The sequence below is a fragment of the Schistocerca serialis genome, chromosome 1 (assembly GCF_023864345.2).
Source record: "Schistocerca serialis cubense isolate TAMUIC-IGC-003099 chromosome 1, iqSchSeri2.2, whole genome shotgun sequence".
Taxonomy (NCBI): Eukaryota; Metazoa; Arthropoda; class Insecta; order Orthoptera; family Acrididae; genus Schistocerca; species Schistocerca serialis.
In genome coordinates this window covers 1,172,617,318-1,172,624,799 of record NC_064638.1, presented here as the reverse complement: position 1 = coordinate 1,172,624,799, position 7,482 = coordinate 1,172,617,318, and positions in this window count along the sequence as shown.

The window sequence follows — 7,482 nt, the reverse complement described above, 5'->3', positions numbered from 1 at the left end:
GTGATTCCGTTGCGCCACCTCGCTCGGCAGGACGTAAGTCTGACTGGGAAGAAATCATGTATGGGGTTCCCCAAGGTTCAAACCTAGGTCCACTATTGTTTCTCACATATGTAAACGATCTTGCATCTAATATATAACAAGCAGAATTAGATCTTTTTGCAGATGACACTAGTACAGTAATCGGTCCAAGCGTACATACAGAACAAGAAGAAATGGTAAATCAAGTTCTTAACAGTACCATTAAAAGATCACAAATTCGATTTTAAAAAGACGCAACACATTCAGTTCTGCACATACGGGGGTAATACACCAATGACAAGTGTAGTACATGATTATGAAGTACTAAATGCGGTTGAAACTTCAAAATTTTTAGTTGTTCATATTGATAAGAATTTAAACTGAAAAAGCACATTTGGAACTCCAAAGACAACTTAGTCCAGCCAATTTACACTTGGAGTCCTTGCAAATCTTGGGGAGAGCCAAATCAGTAAGCCAACATATTTTGCATATTTCCATTCAATAATGTCGTGTGGAATAATGTTCTTGGGTGACTTAGCCGGCCCGTATGGCCGTGCGGCTCTAGTCGCTTCAGTCTGGAACCGCGTGACCGCTACGGTCGCAGATTCCAATCCTGCCTCGAGAATGGATGTGTGTGCTGCTCTTAGGTTAGTTAGGTTTAAGTAGTTCTAAGTTCTAGGGGACTGATGACCACAGATGACCATAGTGCTCAGAGCCATTTATTTGGGTGACTTATCATTAAGAAAGAGTCTTCACTGTACGAAAATGTGCTGTAAGAATAATGGGTGGTGCTCAGGCACGATCATTTTGTAGACATCTGTTTAAGGATTGGGCATTCTGACTAATGCTTCACAGTATATTTATCTCCTCATGAAATTTGTTGTAAATAATCCACTATAGGTCAAAAGGAATAATGATGTACGCAGTTATCCTCATTAAGGTTGTCTTTATCAGAAAAAGGGGTGCACAATGGTGCAACAAAAATTTTTAATCACTTACCCAGTGCTATAAAATGTCTGACAGACAGAATAGTAAAATTTCAAAACAAACTGAAAATGTTTCTCCCTGGCAACCCTTCCTATTCCGTAAAGGAATTTTATTACTGCAGTGTGTAAAAGGAGGTGGGTAGGAATTATTGACTCACGTCTGTATATTAAAAAAATAAATAAAATAAAATAAATTTATACATGTTCACCATGTAGTCATATTTACAAGTTAATTTGCGATGTGAACGTAAAATGACTCATTCTAAATCATTAAAATTTATAGTGTAAAATGACCCATGGAACATGAAACTAACTCACGATAACACCTTGTAACGCAGCCCTGGTAATGACGTCAGTCCCAGCGACGAAAGGAGCGCACAGCTTTCTTTAGTTATGCCGTATACAGGGTGATTCAGTTGCTCCTGTCGATGTCTTTTATGCAACCCGCAATTCTGTACCTGTCGTTCGAAAACCACGCGCGAGGTTTTCGTATTATCTAGCTCGCTACGCGCAAACTATTAGTTGTACAGAAAAAAATGAACAGGGCTTTTCTGGGATAGCCTATGTTTTTTCGCAGAGGCCATAGTTTTCGGGTTATTCAAGAAAAACGTACAAAAAAACGCACTCCCGCTCCCATACTCAGCCCTCTCCGGCCAGGATTTCTAGTACGTTCCTCGTGGCTGTCCCTTCTACCACTGCACAAAAATGTGCAACTGCACGAATTATTTTCCATATTCAACCTTTTTTGGTCTTCATTGACTTGCCTTACTAAGCCAGCGTTTTAGTCCAGCAGTTACAAAATGAAAAATTTACGTTTGTGTAATTTTTACCTCATAATTTTGAAAATTTCAACAGCAGGGGTCTTTCTGCAAGGGTAAGTTCTCGAATAACGCTTATAACTCATCGTGCAGCAATCAGCAATATGCAGCATCTGTTAATCTGCTTGGTAAAATGTAGGTTCCTGTGAGTCTGTATAGACAATTCCTATTCAAATTGTACTGAAGTGATTCGTTAGGCCGTCTGAAACGAAACTACTGTGTTTGCAAGGAATACGTCTATATCGAATTGTCAGTGTTATTGCTTTTAGTGCAATATTTACAAAAGTCTATTTTTCCTTTCATTACTCTCACGGGCATGTTGAAATTAATAATGTTAATGAAATAGCTGACTTTCCTGGTGGCGTAATAGATCAATCAACAGAGACCGAAAAAGGTCGAATACCAGATATAGTTCGACTAGTAGGAAATTTTTGTACGGTGGTTGAAGGGAGAGCCACGAACAACATACTAGAACTCATGACTGGCTAGGGATAAGTGTGAGGGTGGGGTCGCCTTTGCAGGTCACTTTTGTACATGTTTCTCGAATACCTCGGAAAACATGGCTTCCAGCGAAAACGTATCTCAGTAGAAAATTTATGTAAATTAAATTTCCGAAAAAAATACCCAAACAACGTATGCGCGTGCTCTGCATGAGTAAACGTATGCGGCACTGCGATACAGTGGACTTACTCAATTAATCATCACTCAAGCACGCCACGCACATGGACTCGCAAATACTCACAGATCCAACCCACCATTGCACACTGGGTATGCTTATAGCTACGTAAATTTATTGTAATCTAACTGAGAATATGTACACAATTCTGCAGCAAACCGATATTAAGGGCATCGAGTTGTAATTTTGCTGGTCTGTTCCTTTACTCTTCTTATATACAGTAGTCACCTCGAAAGCATCTTTTAAAATGTTTTAATCTTCGTGTAGCTGTCCAGTCAGTAAAATGTGAAGCTGAATAATTGAGAAACGCTCTATGACGTGAAAACGAGAGTATCTGGTCGATCAAACAATATGACTGCGAGAAAGAAATCCGTTCTCAATAAAATTTACGTACGCTATCCACCCGTGTGACAAAATGACTATGTATTAAACGTTGGCCCTGAATGTTGCGAATCTTTCTTAGTTTAGAGAAAATTACTGTATCAGAACAGTTATCGTAATTAGACAGCAAATGATCACTCAATAAAACGCATCTGACTTTGTCTGTTAAATCTGTTTGAAATCACAATGTAGCACTTTCGTAAAACATTTCACTGCCATTAAACTTTTAAATTTGTTCTCGTAAATGCACTCTTACAATCAGTGCGCCTGATTCTGAATATGGACTATAGTTATAAAGAAACTTGTCGTTTACCCGTGCGTAATGGACCGCTCGTCTGCTCTGCAATCTCGTTTTTATGTAATAATGCCCTGACTGTCAAAATTAAGCTACACTCACCCTATACGTGATATGCAATGCGAGACGGGATTTCATTAAAACTCAGAAACGTTATTAAGCACACAATGCGAGTGTGCAGTCAAATAAAGTCACGATTGCAAATGAAACTTCGGGTACTAATCCCGCCAACAAAGAAATAACTGAAATGACACTCTGAATTTTAACTGAGCTCCGACTCTACCGTGATAAAGTATAGCTAAGCTCTCTGGCAAACATCTCTGGTCTCTAACATTGCTCTAACGTGTATAATTATAAAGTAATATTAAAGCGATGTTACAAGGGTTGAGAATATTCATTAAATTTACAAATAAACTCCTATTTGTGGCCCATGACATACTCAGATTTAGCGTAGCATATAGGACAGACACTTTTCAACCTGCGTGTGGTTTTTTTTTTTTTTCAGTCGGTTGAGACTTTGTTTTGGGCGAGAAATTCGCGATAAATGCAAGCGAAGTAAGAGGCCAACGCCGTAGAGTTCTCTGTAAAACCAAACTGGGATTCGATCCCTACCTGGCGACATATTTGTTTTTAACCCTTGCAGTTGATTATCTACACCAGGGACGCCTATTACTACGTGTTCCATACAGTATTCTGCGTGAGGCCCAACTACGGTATATTTGCACTATTCTCCAGCGTGAATGATTTCTTAAACGCGAAATTTAAAACTTCGAATTTTGTTTTGCTTTCTTCTATTGGCACACGAGACTGGTCATCGAATGACTGGACAGAGGATTTAGACCCGCCTAGGACCAGAACTTCTGCTAAAGTGTGACGGTCTTAGTTGTATGCTTCGTGCAACGAGATTTTTACAGACACATGAATTTATACTGACTTTCGTCGGTCTTCATTTGCGCATTATATTTTGAAATTAGAGTCCAATGGTCTCTGCTTCCTTAGCAATCCCTGAATTTTGATATTAAACCGCTATGGGTCTTTCCCGACCTTAATCCATTTACTCGGCACATACAATCCGTTTAAACTTCGCCCATAATTCATCAACGTCCATCATAATGGAACTAAATGGTATCATTTCATTGTCTAAGTGGGATACTAACAATTGCTTATAGGCTCTATTTAGCGGAAATGTTCTTGTAGCCTTCTTGATTGATTTATTTTCGGTAACCACAGTTGCTATGATGCCATGATGGTCACTAACCAGTCGCTGTGCTGACGCCGTCGATAAGGTCAGGATTTTTTGCAGCTACAAGGCCTGCTACATCAGCAAATACAATGTAGGCTGTGAACTGTAGATCTTCAACTGCCCCTATCTCTACAGGTGGTGGTTTCGGGACATGTAATTGTAGGAACCTTTCTTCCAGTTTTGCCCGGTACTGTCTCCTATAAGACTGCCGCATGTGTTACAATTTTTTAAACAGACTCTGCAGCTACAGCCACTCATTGACTACTAAACAGCAAAGAACAGCCAAGTTGCGGTGATACTGGTTGCTAATTTTTCACGTGGTCTTCTAAATAATCCCAACAGAAAGTCAACGACGCTTCCCCCTTCGTCTCGCTGTGAGTCTCTTGCTCAAAGATGTTGGGTATTTCCACAAGGTATAAGAACTAAACTTAAATATTTTATAACTGTATCACTGTGGATGGTGCTCTTACAGCCCCGAGATGGCAGCACTCTTAAAGTACGTAAGGGGAAACCAATATCTCGTTACAGCGTCTATAATTATCACACAAGACCATAGTAAAAGTTACAGTACTTCAGCGACAAGCGAACCGCAACTAACTTGAAAGTTCCTGCCAGAACAAAACTGTGTGCCGGATTGTGACTCAAACAAAAAACTTTACTTCTCGCCTTCTTTTAATTTGATTTATTGCCGGCCGGGATGGCCGAGCGGTTCTAGGCGCTACAGTGTGAAACCGCGCGAACGCTACGGCGGGCATGGATGTGTGTGATGTCCTTAGGTTAGTTAGGTTCAAGTAGTTCCGGTCCCAAGTTCGAATCCAGCCTCGGGCATGGATGTGTGTAATGCCCCTAGGTTAGTAAGGTTTAAGTAGATCTAAGTTCTAGGGGACTGATGATCTCAAAAGTTAAGTCCCATAGTACTCAGGGCCACTTTTTTTTTGAAATTTATTCTCTTACTTCTTTCGTTGTGCAGAAGGAATTGGCGCTTCGAGCAGTGCCTTGACCAGCAATCTGGTCTGATTATGATCGCAAGGCGCTTGCTACACAGGACCAGCCCTTGTTACACATACAGTACCCTTTAAACATCTTAGTTTCTTAAGAAATAACAATTTCAATGTGACAAATATTACTGGGAACCGCGCGACCTCTACAGTCGCAGGTTCGAATCCCGCCTCGGGCATGGATGTGTGTGATGTCCTTAGGTTAGTTAGGTTTAAGTAGTTCTAAGTTCTAGGGGACTGATGACCTCATAAGTTAAGTCCCATAGTGCTCAGAGCCATTTTTTTGTTTTGTTTTTGAGATTTATTCTCATATTATACTGCAGCTGCTGCCACTAATAGTAATAATAACAATAATACTAATGAGATTTATGGTGAGAGTAATGATATTGGCAGACATAAAAAGAATTTATATCTGTACAAGATAGATGTCTTCAGATACAGAGAGTTAAGCACTCCGTCTTCAGGCGTGAGTGGCCTACCGGTACCATCCGACCGCGTTGTCACCCTCAGTAGAGGATGCGAATAGGAGGGGCGTGGGGTCAGTACACCGCTCTCCCGATCGTTATGATGGTATTCTTCATCGAAGCCGCTACTATTCGGTCGAGTAGCTCCGCAATAGGCATCACGAGGCTGAGTGCACCCCGAAAAATGGCAACAGCGGATGGCGGCCTGGATGGCCACCCATCCAAGTGCCGACCACGCCCGACAGCGCCTAACTTCGGTGATCTCACGGTAACCGGTGTATCCATTGCAGCAAGGCCGTTATAGAGAGCTCTGGGGAAAAGAAATTTAAGGACACTGCATCTGCTAAGCATACTGGCGACGACATAAGGATTGGTAGCATCTTTCCAGTGGTTTGGAAGCGCCCAATGGTCTCACTCCTGGTGTCAAGGTGTGGGTACCCAGCGGGTATAATTCCAGGTCACGGCCGGAGTGACTGAGTACCTTACCTACAGTAAGCGTCATCGTGCATTATCACTCATGCGATAGGATTGTGAAGCCATTTTTCAACAGGACAATGCCCGTCCACACGTGGTACGTGTCTCCATGAGCTGTCTACGTGTTATTAAGGCACTCTGTGGCCAGCAAGACCTCCAGATCCGTCCCTTATAGAACGTGTGTGAGACCAGCTGGGACGTCAACATCGTATCATTGCAATATCCAGGACATCGAGGACCATTTACAGCAGCTGTGGGCCTCAAGAGAGTCTACAACGGCTTGATGACATTCTTCCCAACCAAATTAGCGCATTCATCCAGGCCAAGAGTGTGTAGTGTCATACTGATACGTGCGCTCATACACACAAGCCCTTTTAAAAACTCCAGTCGATTTTGTAATAACTGAATGTATGCCCTTTCAGTAGATGACGTCCCTTTTCGTTTCCTACTCCTTGTCTGGATGCTTCAGTTTCTTTTTGTAGGACAGCCTGTGTTATTAAGACGTACGATGCGAAGTCCGAAGGAACATTGCATCGTAATTCTTAGTAATAAAGTCACAGCAATTTTGTATTTATTCGCCAGTACCAGGCCCTCTACTCTCAATAAACACGTCCTTCCTGGAGGCGAATATACGCTATCAACGAGTGCAGGTTATGACACAAGGACGACAACATATGAAATTCGTGCAGGTGTGTTCTGCCTGTGCAATTATATAAAAGACGGTTTGCTTTTTGGCCGGCCGTGGTGGCCGAGCTGTTCTAGGCGCTACAGTGTTGCACTTCGTCATGTTTTTCTCTTGTTTTTCAGATTAGAAACAACTTTTGTAGCACAGATATCGGTGACGTTAAATTATCGTTCACTATTACTTACGATTTCCAGTGTTGTTAATCCATGTTAGTCCATGAGTATGATAATAGAGATGTATTCATTCGGTCCTCATGCTCCAGCTGGGCAATTTCCGGCTTTTTTCACCCACATTTATTGTAACATATCACTTGGACTTTTCATTGTGTGATCTAAATGTGTGTGTTTACAGAGTGTAGTGTTGTCAACTGTCGCTATGTGTTTATCTTCCGTCTTTTGTTTGTGTTGGGTGTGTGGATAGTTATTTTTCACTTGTTTTGAGTGT